Source organism: Lithobates pipiens, unplaced genomic scaffold (genome assembly GCF_037356315.1).
Source record: "Lithobates pipiens isolate NorthernLeopardFrog02 unplaced genomic scaffold, aLitPip1_a1.2 Scaffold_16, whole genome shotgun sequence".
In the NCBI taxonomy this organism is placed as follows: Eukaryota; Metazoa; Chordata; class Amphibia; order Anura; family Ranidae; genus Lithobates; species Lithobates pipiens.
In genome coordinates, this window is record NW_027507748.1 from 279399633 (window position 1) to 279417545 (window position 17913).

At 43.0% G+C, this 17913-nt stretch overlaps 1 protein-coding gene across 2 annotated transcripts in view; it reads right to left on the reverse strand.

The window, feature by feature from the left end:
- CEPT1 (choline/ethanolamine phosphotransferase 1) overlaps window positions 1-12674 on the reverse strand; it is a 92521-nt gene extending 79847 nt beyond the window's left edge. Inside the window, exon 1 of one of the 2 annotated variants that reach the window (XM_077481490.1) lies at window positions 12525-12674. The gene's annotated coding sequence lies outside the window, so the exon portion shown is untranslated. Of the gene's footprint in view, window positions 1-7498; window positions 7587-12524 lie in introns of those variants that run through there. The other variant, XM_077481492.1, reaches the window with a different exon arrangement.
- Window positions 12675-17913: the final 5239 nt, after the last annotated feature.

Below are 17913 nucleotides of genomic sequence, written 5' to 3' on the forward strand. Positions count from 1 at the left end.
GTAAGCAAGGTCACTATGTGTACCGCTTCTTTCTTCGTAGTTACAGGATGCTTGCCAGTGCAAAGGGTGCCTGTAACTGACTTAGTCTGTTACTCCCCACACCTATGACTGACAATGGCTCCCAGCATCGCAAGTTGACACCCTTCTTTGATACAGGCACACACAGACAGGGAATGTACTTCCCCGCTCTGTGCTCGAATACACTGTCCACCCCCTAACAGAGTCCACATCCCCTGTCTCTGAATTGACATCAGCAACCTGGAGAACAAAGAGTATGATGTAGTACAGTGACCATCTGCCCATTGACAGCAGTTGCCAACACAGATGGAGAACATTCTTCTCTGCTGTGGGTGACCTAACACACCAACCACCTACTACACAGACATGAAACCCCAACATAAGGAAAAGGAACTGAACAAGGCTGTGCACCCACATAACTGTCAAATGACACATTAAAAGATACTTATCAGATATTGCTATAACACAAATAATCAAATTATATAGAAGTGAGCAAATGTATTAAATGCAGAAGTCTTTCTTCTCTGTGGAAGCCTACAAACCAGGGGTGCGAGACCCATACACCACTCACAACACAATCAGGCGGCATTCTGAACCATGAATCCATCCCGCATAAACATACACCCAGGGATTCATAAAGATCCAGGCTCCCATCTGCTTGGCATGGATTTCAACAAGCTGATCACACATGGCTGCATGGACCTCCTCTACCTTGTGAGTGCATAAACATGGTTCTCTGTACGCATTTACTGATCAGTATGCCCATGTGAATGAGACCTAATAAAAGGATAGTTTTATTTTTTAAAGCAGCAGTAAACACCGCTTGGTAACTTGAACTCTCAGGCAAGCCTGACGACATCACATGGTGGCACGGGTCTGTGCTGCTAGTCGGCCAGACTCAGCGTCTTGCTATTTTTGAGCCATCAGCCTGCTAAAGGATTTTATCTGCACAGATTTTGATCTAGTTTTTTATTGCTACATTAGAGCCGTCGTTGAATAAATGGATTGATTGAGTTCATTACATACTTCACTATGCGAGTTTGTTTGTATGTTATTTTTTCACTTCGATCTTGATGCTGGGAGCCACTCAAATGGTTTATGGAATTGCTTCTGTTATGCTGACCATTTATAATCTAGTAGTCCAGCTGATCTGGTAAGAGGCGTATTTGATTACTTGACATTTTTTTTGTTTTTGTGCACCGATCAGGGAGTGGATCGTATATATGAGTAAAGGCTCCTTCCTCACTTTGTCTTTCATTATTGACAACATTAAATATATATACAAAAGATGTGTCCATATGTTTATATTTTTTTTTTTTTATAAAAGAAAAGAAACAGAGCTGCTCTGTGAAAAACCACTGCACAGAGCAGGTAAGTATAACATGTTTTTTTTTTTTAATAACAAAGCTTTAAGACCACTTTAGATTGCAGGGGGGGTCCCTTTTTTCCAGACTTTACTACTGCTTTAAATCTTCATGGTATTGAATGAATAACAGCAATCACTGCTTTGAATTTCAATTGTGTAACAGTATGGTAAATATATTGTAACAATACACCTTTATACTCACAGCAAACATCTGTTTTGCTGGAAGCAGTGGCACCCCATGAATTGGTAAAACACCTGCATTTTTGTACATGAAAACACTTGGTGCCGCTGCACCATGCAATTTTGAGCGGCACAATTAAAAAAAAGGATCTGGAATTTCTTAACCTACGTTTGTCACCTACTGTGACATCATAAGGGACGGGGTCACCATGCGACATCACCTGGTGACCCCGCCCCTTATGCCTATATAAAAGTCTCCACGCAACACGTCCCTGGAATTACGGCCGGAGAGAGCGTCGTGTCAACATTGTAAAGGAAGAGGCGAAGAAGACAGTGACAGCGATGAACAAGACGACCGGGCCAACGCTAGTAAAAGAGCTGGAAGAAGATAGCGGAGGCCCGGCAGAACGGGACAAGACCCCCCGAAGTCGGAAGAAGACCCCCGGACGGCAGCGACGAAGAAGAAAGCCGGGCTCCTCCGTTAGAAGACCCCCGGAGCTGTCTAATAAAACTACTTTAAAAACCTGTGTTGTGTTTTTTTTTTATTGACACTTTTTCCCCCAGGTGAATGGGTAGGGGTACATCATACCCCATACTCATTCGCATAGGGTGGGGGGCCAGAATCTGGGGGCCCCCTTATTAAAGTGGGATCCCGGATTCCGATAAGCCCCCCGCAGACCCCGACAACCAATAGCCAGGGTTGTCGGGAAGAGGCCTTTGTCCTCATCAACATGGGGACAAGGTGCTCGCTCGTCCCCACCCCCTTTCCTGAGCGACCGGGCTGCGTGCTCGGATAAGGGTCTGGTATTGGGGTTTTTTTCGGCGTAGGGGTTCCCCTTTAAATCCATACCAGACGATGGGGTTCACGAGGTGTCAATTTCACCGATGGAGGTAGCAACACTGACTTCCTTCGCTGGTCCTGTCTACTGGAGTCAGGTTCAAAATGTATGGACTTTACTCCGTGTGTGGGCAAGACTGTTTAAAAAGTCCAGCAGACTAGCACACAGACGGGAGGATTGTCCGCCGGACTGCCGAGTCCGGTGGACAATTTTCAGTCAAAACTTCTAAGTCCGCCGGACTTTTGGGAAGAAAAAGTCCGCCTGAGCCTACACACGGCCGAATTGACCAGAGTCGCCACAGTAAGTCCGCCGGATAGTCCGATAGTGTGTACGCAGCATTAGACGTAGTGGGTGCATTTGTTTTCTTTTTTCATCAAGTACAGAAAATACGGTACCTATTGATCTTGCCAGAAATGGAGCTTCCTTGTCACATCCTGCAAGATGAAAGGGCACCATTAAGAAACCTATCTTTACTGTGTAAAGTCTCATCAATTCACCATGTAATGGAGATGAACAAAAGGCAGACATGCTGCAGTTCAGCCTGTGTGCAAACCATGGTTCTTTCTATAGATACAGTGGAGAAATGGACGACATTGCATTTCCTGTCGCCATGAAGGGACAGGAAATGCATTATCTGCAAAATTTGGGAGGTGAAAAGGGGAAGAGAGAAGAAGAAAAAAAAGAAAAAAAGAAAAGAGAAAGATGAGTGCAACCACCACATCAAAACACGGTTTTAGATCAAGGGAACCGTCACCCTCCCTACCCATTTTCTGTAATTTCCCTCCTACCCCCCTCTTCTCACACAATCTGACTTTTTTTTTTCTTAAAGAGGAACAAATACTTATTTTTCCTTTTGCCTCACAACCAAAACAGGAAGCGAGAGGAAAGATTTCCAAAGTCTCCAGGGTAACGTTTACAAGCATCTCCATTGGAGGATTTCACTTCTATTACTGTTTTGAGGACAACACAAAATTTGTGTCTTTTTTTTAAATTTCACTTTCAGGCAATAAACGATATATGACGAGGGTGAAGCTCGATAACAGGGGCACAGACAGCAATAAAAACATGGAAGATATTCTAATCCCTTTCCTAACCAAAAAAGTTTTGCCTTAAATTACACCTTAGGACTGTTCTCTGTGAACCCTCCCCATACTTCCTGGATTCTTGCCAAGGTGCAAATGATGTAGTCTGTTGCCTGCAGCCTCACATGATATTTATGTCACACATCCCAGGAGGCCTCAGGGTATTCTACAGTTTTTCAACTGCTGAGCATTTGTGGGACATTTTGTGGGAGCAGGACATTTGGGGAGGGGGGGGGGGGGCAGAAGACACCACAGTGGGGGGTGGTGTAGTTGGGGTACAGTGCACTACGGGGGGAGGGGAGGACACTGCTTTGGGGAGTGGACAGAGGACACTACAGTGGAGGGGGGTGAAGTGAAGGGGGCAAAGGACACCTCTGGGATGGGGGGGGGGGGAGAGATAAAAAAAAAACCACACTACTATGGGGGGAACAGAGGACATAGCATGGGGGGGGGGGGGTACAGGAACACTACTGTGGGGAGGGGTAAGAAGACAATACAGTGGGAGGCAGGCGATGTGAAGGGAGCAGGGGTCACTGCGTGGAGGGGGGGGGGGGGTTACAGAACACTACTGTTAGGGGAAGGGGGCAGAGGACACTGCTATGGGGGCAGAGGTCCCTGAAAGGTTGCCTACTTGTCACTGTCCAGAGCAAGGGAATGGCTGATCCCCACATGTCCCTGTATGTTTGCTGTACCCCCTATCTGCATATGTGAGAATCATCACTGTCACCTATCTGTGCACCTGCATGATTTAAGGCCCATGTCACAATTGCAACTCTGTCACTGGCAGCAACTGACCAGTGATACAATCATTAGCTTTGTTTAGGAGAATAAATTGAGATTATTTTGGGGAATGGAATTTTTTAAAGAACTTACTAGGCTGAGACCCACTGTTCTGCAGCAGATGCACTGCATCATCAGGGAGCCGGCTCTCTCTTTCATGCAGCCGGCCCTGTAATTATTATGGTTATTTTTATACAGGATTTAAATAAAGCAAACAGTTTGCACAGCACTTGACAAACTAACAGAAGACCATACAATTCAAAAATTCAATACAATTGGGCACAAGAAGGTTAGGGGGGCTCACAATTTAAAAGGAAAGACCAAGTGATACAAAAGGTAAAAACTGTGAAGGGTGAGTAAATGGAGAAAGTAAAAGTTTAGTTATTAAAAATGGAGGTGGGATATCTCCTCCTTAAAAAGATAAATTTTCAGGGAATGCCTGAAAGCAGACAGTCTAGGAGATAGTCAGCCAAATTGGGTAGAGAGTTCCAGAGGAAGGGAGAGACTCTGGCAAAGTCCTGGAGGTGAGCATGGGAGGCGGTGACAAAGGAGCTGGAGAGCAGGTGGACTTGAGAGAAGCAAAGAGATATTCTAAGAAAGATGAGATTGTTGATGTGTGAATTTTATTTGTTGGGTGATTGGGACCCAGTGGAGGGATTGTGGCCACTTCATTGTTGGCAAGCTGGATTAGTCTGGGGACTGGCTGCCAGAAACCAGCAGAGGCACGGCAGGCTGCCAACGTCAATGTATCAGAGATGTCGATGGAGAGACCAACAAAAAAGCAGGCTGGGGGGATAGGGCAGGGGGTGAAGTTCCTCTTTAAAGGCAGAGTTTACTTTACCAAAAAACTGCCTATGCAGATCAGGAACATTTGTATTTGTAAAAACAAACTATGCAGCTCTGACCAAAGTTGAATAATAATTGCTATACGCATAGACCATTTACGTACCGCATAAAGCATGACTATATAACTCCGAGAGACTGCCTCTCTCCAGTCTGCCTTGTTGCTAGGATGTTACTGTTCACCATCACAGGAGTGATCTCTCCAACATTGAGCTCCGAGCTACTGTGCCAGGTAGAAAAAAAGGAAAGCGTACGAGAGAGTTTGAATCATAACAAGAGCTTGCTCCTGTGATGGTGGCGGTGAGCAGTAACAGCTGGCAGTCTCTTAGCAACATCCTAGCAACAAGGCAGGACTGGGAGATACCATCTCTTGGAGTTTTTCAGTAAGGCTTCATGAGGTATGTAAATGGCTTACACCTATAGCAAGGGCATTAATCAACTTTGGTCAAACCTGCACAGTTTGCCGTTTTCTACAAACACCCCTTAGGGCTCCTTCACATGGACGTGTCTGTGTACAGAGCCAGCTCTGCTCAGCGGGGGATCACTCTGTCGATCCCCGCTGAGCAGGAAGATGACAGGTCCGTCTCTGCACAGGTGCAGAGATGGACTTGTCAGAGCGCCGCTCTCCCCTATGGGGGAAATTGGATGATGACGGACCATAGAGTCCATCGTCACCTGATCCGATGACGATGGCAAAATAGGTTTTTCCTCCGTCACACTTTTTTGAATCGGAGCGGGTCGGATGTCAGCGGACATGTCACCGCTGACACCCAACCCTCCATAGACCTCTATGGAGTGTCTGTTCAGGTCCGCCTAAAAAACTAACAGGTGGACCTGAACAGATTGTCCGTGTGAAAGGGGCCTTATCTGCAGTTTTTTTTTTTATAGTAAAGGTTAACTGTGCCTTTAACCACTTCCCGACCAGCGCACGACGATGTACGTCGACAGAATGGCACGGGCAGGCATATTGGCGTACATGTACGTCCAATATTTGTTGCCGCCGTGCCATCGGGAGCGCGCCGCCGGCGGCGCGCTCCCGCGCTGGTCGGGACCCCCGTGAGTCCGGTCGCGGGACCCGCGGACTCGATCGCCGCGGGCATCCCCGCGATCGTCTCACGGAGCGGCCGAATGGAGGAAATGCTGTATAAACAACATTTTTCCATTCTGCCTAGCAACTAGTGACGCTGATCTCTGCTCCATGTGATTGGAGCAGAGATCAGTGTACACTAAATGAAAGCCCAACCCCCCCACAGTTAGTAACACACCCCTAGGAACACTTAACCCCTACACTGCCACCCACTGGTTAACCCTTTCACTGCCAGTGTCATTTACACAGGAATCACTGCATTTATATAGCAGTGATTACTGTATAAATGACAATGGTCCCAAAAATTTGTCAAAAATGTCCGATGGGTCCCCCACAATGTCGCAGTCACAATAAAAATCGCAGATCGCCGCCATTACTAGTAAAAAAAAAAAAAAAAAAATTATTAATAAAAATGCTATAAAACTATCCCTATTTTGTAAACGCTATAACTTTTGCGCAAACCAATCAATAATCGCTTATTGCGATTTTTTTACCAAAAATATGTAGAAGAATACGTATCGGCCTAAACTGAGGGAAAAAAATGTTTTTTTATATATTTTTGGGGGATATTTATTATTACAAAAACTAAAAAATAATGCATTTTTTTCAAAATTATCGCTCTATTTTTGTTTATAGCGCAAAAAATAAAAACCGCAGGGGTGATCAAATACCACCAAAAGAAAGCTCTATTTGTGGGAAAAAAAGGACGTTAATTTTGTTTGGGAGCCACGTCGCACGACCGCGCAATTGTCAGTTAAAGCGACGCAGTGCCGAATCGCAAAAAGTGGTCTGGTCTTTGACCAGCAAATTGGTCCGGTCTGAAAGTGGTTAAGACAGAGTGCAGTCTGCCATTGCATCCTTTAACATGCCTGAACAACATTAAATGTTATCAGCGTGCAATTAATGAATGTTAACATTTCTGCATAATTAATGGGGGTGGCCAATGAAAACTAAACATGTCCTTTGGTTAGATTATGTTCTGGATTTAATTTATACATTCACAGAAGGAAACCATTTCATAAACATCCTGGCTCCTCCACCCTGCCAATGCCCCATGGCAAGCTGCTTGCTAAAGCAGCACTCATGCAAGTTTGCTCCTGAGCTGGGTTATGTGTGTCCATTCTCTCTCTCACACACACAAGCTTGGTTCTGGCAAACACCTCCTGCTCTCTGCCTGTGATTGACAGCAGCAGGAGACCATGGCTCTCACTGCTGCCTCCATGTCCAGTTAGGAGAGAGAGCTGCTGCTCTCGTGCACAGCACTGGATCAAGATCAAGTACGTAAAAGGGATAGGTTTTTTACCTTAATGCAGAGAATTCTTGAAAGTGGAACTTTAGTCAAAAAATTAAGTCCTGCTAGATCACTTCAGGCTGGCCCCTTTTGCAGGTATAGCTATGTAAAACATAAACCCCCCGATCACCCCCCAATTACCCCTGCCCCCCCAGTCACAGTGACACCAATTGCTTTTTTTTTTTTTTTGCATTGGTGTCATTTGTGACTGTAATAACTGTTAGGGCAGTTAGGGTTAGCCCCCTTTAGTTCTAATGTGCCCCCCTAACCCCCCCAATAAAGGTTTAACCCCGTGATCACCCCCCGTCGCCAGTGTCACTAAGGCTGGGTTCACATTGCAGCGGTTTATGAGAACGGATGTGATTCGCACCGCACTGCAGTGCAAATCACATCCGATCTCTGTGCGATTCGAGTTCAGCCATACAGATAGTATAGCTGAATTCGCGCCGCACCCGCCGCAAACTCGCACGGGACCCTTTTTTTGGTCCGCAGCAGAATCGGATCGCATGGGTGTTCACACCATGCGATCCGAGTTTGCAGATCGCACTGCGATATGCGAACTGATCTGGGGGTGTCATTAACATTTCACTGACACTCCCAGCAGTTCGCATAGGGCAGTGTGAACTGCCGCCGGGAGGCATGTGATGCGGGAACCCGCCGCGGATTCGTGGCGTTCCCGCATCGCTCCAGTGTGAACCCAGCCTAATAAGCGATCGTTTTTCTGATCACTGTATTAGTGTCACAGGTGACGCTAGTTAGGCAGGTAGGTATTTAGGTTCGCCGCAGCTTTTTATAGCGCCAGGGACCCCCATATACTACCGCATAAAGCCCCCTGATTGCCCCCTAGTTAACCCTTTCACCAGTGATCACCATATAACTGTTACAGGTGACGCTGGTTGGTTAGTTATTTTTTTTATAGTTTCAGGGCACCCGCCATTTATTACCTAGTCTCACTAGTGTACCCCTAAATTTAGGGGTGTCTACTTTCCAAAATGGGGTAATTTGGGGGGGGGTTTGTGCCATCTTGGCATTTTATGGCCTTCAAAACTGTAACGCCCTTAGAAAGCCTGAAGGCGGTGCTTGGTTTTCGGGGCCCCGTACGCGGCTAGGCTCCCAAAAAGTCCCACATATGTGGTATCCCCGTACTCAGGAGAAGCAGCAGAATTTATTTTGGGGTGTCATTTCACATATGCCTATGGCATGCGTGAGCAATATATCATTTAGTGACAACTTTGTGAAAAAAAATAAAAAAAATAAAAAAGTTTGTAATTTTCCCGCAACTTGTGGCAAAATATAAAATATTCCATGGACTCAACATGCCTCTCAGCAAATAGCTTGGGGTGTCTACTTTCTAAAATGGGGTCATTTGTGGGGGTTTTGTGCCATCTTGGCATTTTATGGCCTTCAAAACTGTAATAGGTAGTGAGAAGTGAAATCAAAAATTTACGCCCTTAGAAAGCCTGAAGGCGGTGCTTGGTTTTCGGGGCCCCGTACGCGGCTAGGCTCCCAAAAAGTCCCACATATGTGGTATCCCCGTACTCAGGAGAAGCAGCAGAATTTATTTTGGGGTGTCATTTCACATATGCCCATAGCATGTGTGAGCAATATATCATTTAGTGACAACTTTGTGTAAAAAAAAAAAAAAAAATTTTTTTTTTGTCATTATTCAATCGCTTGAGGCAAAAAAATAAAATATTCAATGGGCTCAACATGCCACTTATCAATTTCCTTAGGGTGTCTACTTTCCAAAATGGGGTTATTTGGGGGGGTTTTGTACTGCCCTGCCATTTTAGCACCTCAAGAAATGAGATAGGCAGTCGTAAACTAAAAGCTGCGTAAATTCCAGAAAACGTACCTTAGTTTGTAGATGTGACAACTTTTGCGCAAACCAATATATATACAATTATTGACTTTTTTTTTACCAAAGACATGTGGCTGAATACATTTTGGCCTAAATGTATGACTAAAATTGAGTTTATTGGATTTTTCTAATAACAAAAAGTAGAAAATATCATTTTTTTTCAAAATTTGCGGTCTTTTTACGTTTATATCGCAAAAAATAAAAATCGCAGAGGCAATCAAATACCATCAAAAGAAAGCTCTATTTGTGGGAAGAAAAGGACGCAAATTTTGTTTGGGTACAACATTGCATGACCGCGCAATTACCAGTTAAAGCAGCGCAGTGCCAAATTGTAAAAAGACCTCTGGTCATTTACCAGCAAAATGGTCCGGTCTGAAGGTGGTTAAAATCCAGTAATACACTGCCTCACCCTGCTCTGCACATGCTCAGTTGCTCTCTATTATTAGACACTGACGAGTTTGCAGAGGCCGATCTGCTGAGTGCCTTAATGTGGAATTAAGCCCACCTATTCTTTACAGCCAAGAAAGCTACTTCTGTTTGATCTGCAACTACCATTGTGCTGCACATGGGATCGGTCGTCACACCAGCCATTTAATGGTTTGACAGTTTGGTTGAGGACACAAGCAAATGTGATAGTTAGCAATCCCGACATTCCAAGAATGCAATTGTTTTTGAAACCATTAAATTGGTGGGCTTAGTTCTGCTTTATGATTTACTGCTGTTCAGGGGCTCTGGGCTTCAGCAAAGTGGAAGCCTTAAGCAAGAAGAAACAGGAGCAATGCTGGAGGCAGCTAACAGCACACACTAATTTTGGTAGCATAATTATTAATATTGCTAAAGAACATTATTTTTTTATCAAGATGTTATAGTAAAGTTCCGCTTTAAGATAAAAAATAAAACACCTTCTGCCATTACAACCACTTTTGTGCTGGTTCACAACAGCTCGATTGCAGTGCTGATTCCTGCATCGCATAAAACTCACAGGCAGTGCCCTATGCGAACCGTTGCGGGTGTCAATACAAAGTTAATAACTTCCAATGTACTAATCCCAACACACATGTTCCCGCAGGAGTGGCTGTGCATGTAAACGGGTGATAGGACCCCTTCATCAGGCATGTGACCTGTGTGGCTCTGAAACGTTGCAATCTGATGATCACTGATCAGAGCTCTAGACCTACTCTGGAGTAGAGATGAGTTCAGGCATGTTCGAATGGTCCACGTAAAGAGCCCACCAGGAAGTCGGCGCAGCGCTGCGCTAATCACAGGCAGTGAGACATTGCCCGATCTCTGCAGCCGCGCATTGGGACAATGTCTCACTGCCTATGATTAGCGCAGCGCTGTGCCGACTTCCTGGCGGGCTCTGCACATGGAGAATTCGAACATGCCTGTGCTCATCCTTACTCTGGAGATCCTTGGTGTGCTGGTGACATTTGTTTTCCTTAAAGTGTAAACATTTGTTACCTTAATTCAAAAAATGTTTAGGTGTCAGCCTCGCCCCATCAGCCCCCCTTTACTTACCTGAGATCCCTTTTGATCCAGCACCGTGCACGTCGGCAGATCGTTTCAACCCTCACTTCTGGGTCTCGCTGGGGCACTGGGAGCCATTGGCTCCCAGAGATATCAATCAAAGCCAGTGATGATAAAGCGGGGGGGCGGGGCCAAGTCCCTCTTGTCTGTGTCAAGGGGCTTCCCATGGGAGCATTGAACAGAGAGAAGAGGGATCCGAGAAGAGGAAAATTGGGGCTGCTCTGTGCGATTCCATTGCACAGAGTAGATAAGTATAGACATGTTTATTATTTAAAAAAAAAAATAAAAAATAAATTATATGATTTTTTTTTTTTAACCTTTACAAATTCGTTAATATAAAGTTAGGCCCCTTTCACACTGGGGTGCTTTTTAGGCATTTTAGAGCTAAAAATAGTGCCTTCCCAGTGTGAAAGCTTGAGTGCTTTGACTCGGGCGGTGCGCTTGCAGGATGGGGGGAAAAAAAAAGTCCTGCAAGCAGCATCTTTAGGGCAGTGTGGGAGCGACGTAAACATTAAAATGAATGGGCTGCTGAAGCGCCACAACACGGTGCTTTTAACCCTTTCTTTGGCTACTAGCAGGGGTTAAAAGTGGCCCACCGGCCCAAAAGCACAGCTAAAACTAGCGGCACTTTGCTGCTGATGTTGGCACTGCCCCAGTGTGAAATTACCCTTAATGACCCCCCAGATCAGTTTGCCTGTTGCAGTGTGAACTGTCAAATGGTGAAGGAATCGGATCGCAAGGGTGTAACACCCATGTAATCCGATTCCAGTGCAGACCAAAAAAAAAAAAAAAAAAGGGTCCTGCACCATTTTGGTGCGAATGCAATGTGAATCCAGCTATACAATCTGTATGACTGAACTCGTAACGCTCAGACTTCGCATGTGATCTGCACAGCAGTGCAAATCGCAAGCGATGTCCAATATCGCACCAGTGTGAACCCAGCCTCTGGGTGAGTGTACAATCTCACTGTATAGTATGTATGACCAGCTTTAACCCTTTTCCGCCCACCCCAGCAAGTCAATAAAAAATGTTCTGAAAAGATCAGACCATTACATGACTGCTGTGATTGGCTGTCTCATGATCAGAAGCCCGGTCCCACCATTAACAGAACCAAGAGCTTTCACCACTCAGCCTCTGCACATAAACCTTGGCACCCAGTGATGCATATGGGTGGCACATGGGCGTTAAAGCCCAGCTTGTTGCCACCACATATATGCATCATGTGGGCTGCAAGGGGATACGGAGATCGTAAAAAAAAAAAAAAATTGTATAGTGTATGTTCAGCCTAAACAAGTTACAGGGTTGTTAAAGCACATGGGCGAGCTGGCTTTACCTTCTATCTATAATGAAATGTGTGATCTAATGAAGGCTGACAGACATACAGCAACACCCCTCTGTCAGTCCCAGAATGGATCAGCACTGGCATACAAAGCCTGCCCGGCTCTAAGACTCCTGATTTCTTCTACAAAGGATTGAATAGAGCACACAGCTGCCCATTCCATGCCATAGTATTCCCGGAGAACCGTGTTTACTGTCACTTCCAGCATCTGTACACAGAGCTGTCACCTCCCCACACAGGGACGTGACAGCTCTCCAGACCAGCGGGCGGAAGGTAAAGGCCGGCACAGCTCTCACCGCGGACTGCCATACCTGAGCTCCAGCCCGAACTCTTCAATTGGCTCTTGCTGCACAACAGATTAGCCCAGCACACACCGGAAGCAGGGAGGCTGCATGATAACTCCGGAATACGCTTTCCTGCTGGCCCCGCCCTCCTCAGCTCTGATGACCAATCAGCCATTGGTGCTCCAGCTACCAATAGCATCGCAGCATTGCACCGTGGCCGTCTTCACCTCACAAGGGGGAGAAGCCGCGATTGGTCGGCTGCTGGTTGTAAGCGGAAGTAGATCTTCGTGCTGACTGTCCCTATATGGCTGCAGAAGATGTGATGTGGCTCTCGTAGGGCGAATGGCAAATGGATTTCTTTGTGTTTGAAAAATCCATTTCTAAATGCAGTTCTGATTTTCTCACAGCTCACCAGGTTGTGAAAGGAGAACTACGTGTAAGGAAACGAGGCACGGTGTCATTGCTGACCTTCATGAAAGGGCTAAGACCCCTTTCACACTGGGGCGTTTTTCAGGCGCTTTAGCGTTAAAAAAAAAAGTGCCTGTAAAGCACTTGAAAGAAGCCTCATCTGCAATCCCAATGTGAAAGCCCGAGCGCTTTAAGAGCCCTTTCACAATGTCAGCGCCCGAAAAACGCTCGTAAAGCGCCGCTTAAACTAGCAGCACTTTACCAGCATTTTTCTAGCGCTATTGGGGCGCTTTTAACCCCTGCTAGTGGCCAAATTAAGGGTTAAAAGTGCCCACAAAACGCTGCTGCCAAAGGCGTTTTTCAGGCGCTTCCCATTGATTTCAATGGGAAGGGGCGCTTTAGGAGATGTGTATTCACCGCCCTGAAAGCGCTGCAAAGAAGCTGCTTGCAGGACTTTTTTGGACACCCTGCCAGCGCAGCGCCTCAGTGTGAAAGCACTCTGGCTTTTACATTGGGATGGCAGTTGCGGCTTCTTTCAGGTGCTTTTTTTTAACGCTAAAGCATCTGAAAAACGCCCCAGTAGGAAAGGCGCTTTACAGGCGCTTTTTTTTAACGCTAAAGCGCCCCAGTGTGAAAGGGGTCTAAGAGTTGTTTATAGGGACTTCTTAATCTTGGAGTCATAGACAATAATTAAAGTAGAACTAAGCATTTCTTTTTTTTTTGTTTTGTTTAGAACAGAGAGGGGTTAAAACACACCAGGTTTTTATTGGCTTCTGTGTCCGTGTTGGCATACATCCCAACTAGGGTTGCCCCCTCATATAAAACACGAACACATATTATGCAGGTTCTGTGGCTGATTAACCGCTTTCTGACCAGTGCATGACTGCGCATATGGGCGTACCTGTACCTCCCCTTTAAGACGATGCCCGCAGACTCGATTTTTACACCAGTGTCCCGTGATCATGTCAACAAGGCATTTTTCTCTGTTCTGCCTAGTGACATGACAGGGATCTACTGCTCCCTGTCATCAGGAGCAGTGATCGCTGCCATGTCAATGGAAGCCCATCCCTAGGACACACTTAACCCCTTGATCGCCCCCCAGCGTTTAACCCCCTTCCCTGCCAGTGACATTTTTACAGTAAATGCAATTTTAATCGCACTGATTGCTGCCAATGGTCCCAAAAATTGTCCGACGTGTCTGCCATGTCACGATAAAAATCGCTGATCGCCGCCCTTACTAAATAAAAAATGCAATAAACCTATCCCCTATTTTGTAGATGCTATAACTTTTGCACAAACCAATCAATAATGTTTGCTTATTGCAATTTTTTTTACCAAAAATATGTCGAAGAATACATATCGGCCTAAACTGAGGGAAAAAAAATGTTTTTTATATATTTTTGGGGGATATTTATTATAGCAAAAAGTTAAAAATAATGTGTTTTTTTTTCAAAATTGGCGCTTTTTTTTGTTTATAGCGCAAAAAATAAAAACAGCAGAGGTGATCAAATAACACCAAAAGAAAGTTCTATTTGTGGGGAAAAAAGGACACTCACACAATTGTCAGTTAAAGCGATGCAGTGCCGTATCGCAAAAAGTGCTTTGTTCAAGAAGGGGGTAAATTCTTCCGGGACTGAAGTGGTTAAAGTGGTTGTAAAGGGATTTAAAAATAAAATAACAAACATGTTATACTTACCTCCACTGTGTAGTAGACATGTGCAAAAGGAAAACATTTGTTTTGTTTTGTTTTAATTCGTTAATTAATTAATTTCGTTTAGTTATATTCATTAAATACGTTTTCGGATTTCGTTTAGTTTATTACCGAATTCGAAAAATCGGTCACATTTGAAAATATTTCAACCGAATTCGAAAATATTTCTACTGGATTCAAAATCATTTCAACATGATTCGAAATTTTTATAAATTCGGGTCGCAAAATGTCATTCTCTGCTGCAGAAAAGTACTTGGCATATTGCCCATATCTCGGGTCACTTGGTGCTAGGAACCCCACAACTTGTGGCAGGTGATGTGGCAAGTGGACAATCCACAACGTGGTCACGTGGCACTCATGGCAGGTCACGTGGCACTCGTGGCAGGTCATGTGGCAACCGTGGCCAGTCACGTGGCAACCGTAGGCGGTCACGTGGCAAGTGGACAATACACAACTTGTGGCAGGTGATGTGGCAAATGGACAATACACAACTTGTGACAAGTGGACAATACACAACTTGTGGCAGGTGACGTGGCAAGCGGACAATACACAACTTGTGGCAGGTGACGTGGCAAGTGGACAATGACATACAGCATATGTACTTGCCTTGCAATCGACATCCGTGACTTCTTCAATCAGGCATGCTGACAACTTCATTGTAACTTTATTGATGCAATAAATATAAATGAAATAAGATGTGTTTTTTTTTTTTTGCACTGGTACACCACAAGTATGAGAAGTTGATGTGACAGATGGATATAAGTAAGTAACTAACCATCTTCCAAAATTTCTAATTCAAATAGAAAAGATTAGAACAGAATAGAAAAAAAATATATAATTTAATAGAATAAAATAGAAAGAATATACAACCATCTTCTGAAATTCGAACAGAATAAATTTAAAATCGCGAATAGTATGAATTCAAATTTTTTAATTAATTTTAAATTTGGATAGAAAAGATTATAAGAAAAACGATAGAACAGAATAGAATATATTATATTTTATTCTGTTTTGTTCTATTGTTTTTCTAGTCTTTTCTTTTATATTCTATTAAAATCTTTTCTATTAAAATCAAAAGAATTATATACTAAATTTGAATTTTGGAAGATGGTTTTATATATATATATATATATATATATATATATATATATATATATATATATATTTCTTTCTTTCGTATAGAAAGAATTTGAATAGAAATAGAGAAAAGACTAGAAAAACAACAGAATAGAATATAGATACTATCTATTTCATTTTTCATTTTTTTTTGCAAATTACTATTTGTTTCCATAAGATCTCCTGCAGACTATTATTATCTATTTCATTTTTTTTGCAGATCTCCTGCAGACTATTAGTATCTATTTAGTTTTCTTTACCAGATCTCCTGCAGACTATTAGCATCTATTTCATTTTTTTTGCAGATCTCCTGCAGACTATTAGTATCTATTTAGTTTTTTTACCAGATCTCCTGCAAACTATTAGCATCTATTTTTTTAGCAGATCTCCTGTAGACTATTAACAGCCATTTCACTTATTTTTTGCAGATCTCCTGCAGACTGTTAGAATCAATTTCATTTTTATTTTTTGCAGATTGCTATTTAATTCCATCAGATATCCTGCAGTATATTAACATCTATTTCATTTTTTTTGCACATCTCCTGGAGACTATTAGCATCTATTTTATTTTATTTTTTTGCATTAGAGCAGCCATTTCCTTTAGTTCAGCAGATCTCCTGCAGACTAGTAGCATCTATTTCATTTTTTTTCAGACTACTATTTATTTTCATTGAAATAGATACTAATAGTCTGCAGGAGATCTGCAAAAAAAGAAAGAAATAGATGCTAATAGTCTGCAGGAGATCTGGTGAGAAAACTAAATAGATACTAATAGTCTGCAGGAGATCTGCAAAAAATAATGAAATAGATGCTAATAGTCTGCAGGAGATCTTATGGAAATTAATGGTAATCTGCAAAAAAATTAAAAATGAAATAGTATCTATATTCTGTTCTATTGTTCTAGTCTATTCTCTATTTCCATTCTAATCTTTTCCATTCAAATTCGAAGTCGGTAAAAAAAAAAAAAAACAATATATATATATATATATATATATATGTATATATATATATATATATATATATAAAACCATCTTCCGAAATTTGAATTTAGTATATAATGATTTCGATTTTAATAGAAAAGATTTTAATAGAATATAAAAAATACTAGAAAAACAATAAAAAAGAATAGAATAAAATATAATATATTCTATTTTGTTCTATCATTTTTCTAGTCTATTTTCTATTTTATTATAATCTTTTCTATCCAAATTTAAAATTAATGAATTTAAAAATTTGAATTCATACTATTTGAAATTCAAATTTATTCTATTCGAATTTCAGAAGATGGTTGTATATTCTTTCTATTTTATATTATTTTTTATTCTCTTAAATTATATATTTTTTTCTATTCTGTTCTAATCTTTTCTATTTGAATTACAAATTTTGGAAGATGGTTAGTTACTTACTTATATACATCTGTCACATCAACTTCTCATACTTGCAGTGTACCAGTGCAAAAAAAAAACACATCTTATTTCATTTATATTTATCGCATCAATAAAGTTACAATGAAGTTGTCAGCATGCCTGATTGAAGAAGTCACGGATGTCGATTGCAAGGCAAGTGCATATGCTGTATGTCATTATCCGCTTGCCACGTCACCTGCCACAAGTTGTGTATTGTCCGCTTGCCACGTCACCTGCCACAAGTTGTGTATTGTCCACTTGCCACATCACCTGCCACAAGTTGTGTATTGCCCACTTGCCACATCACCTGCCACAAGTTGTGTATTGTCCACTTAAACGTTAGATTGAAATTGTTTAAGTTGATAAAGAAAAGTTTGTAATTGATTAATAGGCCCATCCCATAAGAGAAAAATGTTGTCGATATATCTATACCAGACAACAGTGTTCTCCATAAAGGGAATCATCTCTTCTGATTGATCATCCGTTCCAACTCGCCCAGGTATAGGTTGGCATATGATGGGGCACATGAGGTTCCCATCGTGACTAGGGATGAGCTTCGTGTTCGAGTCGAACGTACGTTCGACTCGAACATTGGCTGTTCGTCCATTCGGCGAAGTCCGAACATTTTGGTCCGTTCGCGTCAAATTCGTGTGGCGCTCACGGCCCACAATGCACTGCGATGGCGCAGTGCATTGCTGGCTCATGATTGGCCAAGCATGCACTGTGACCCCGCATGCTTGGCCAATCGCAGCGCCAGCAGCGAGGAGAGCCATGA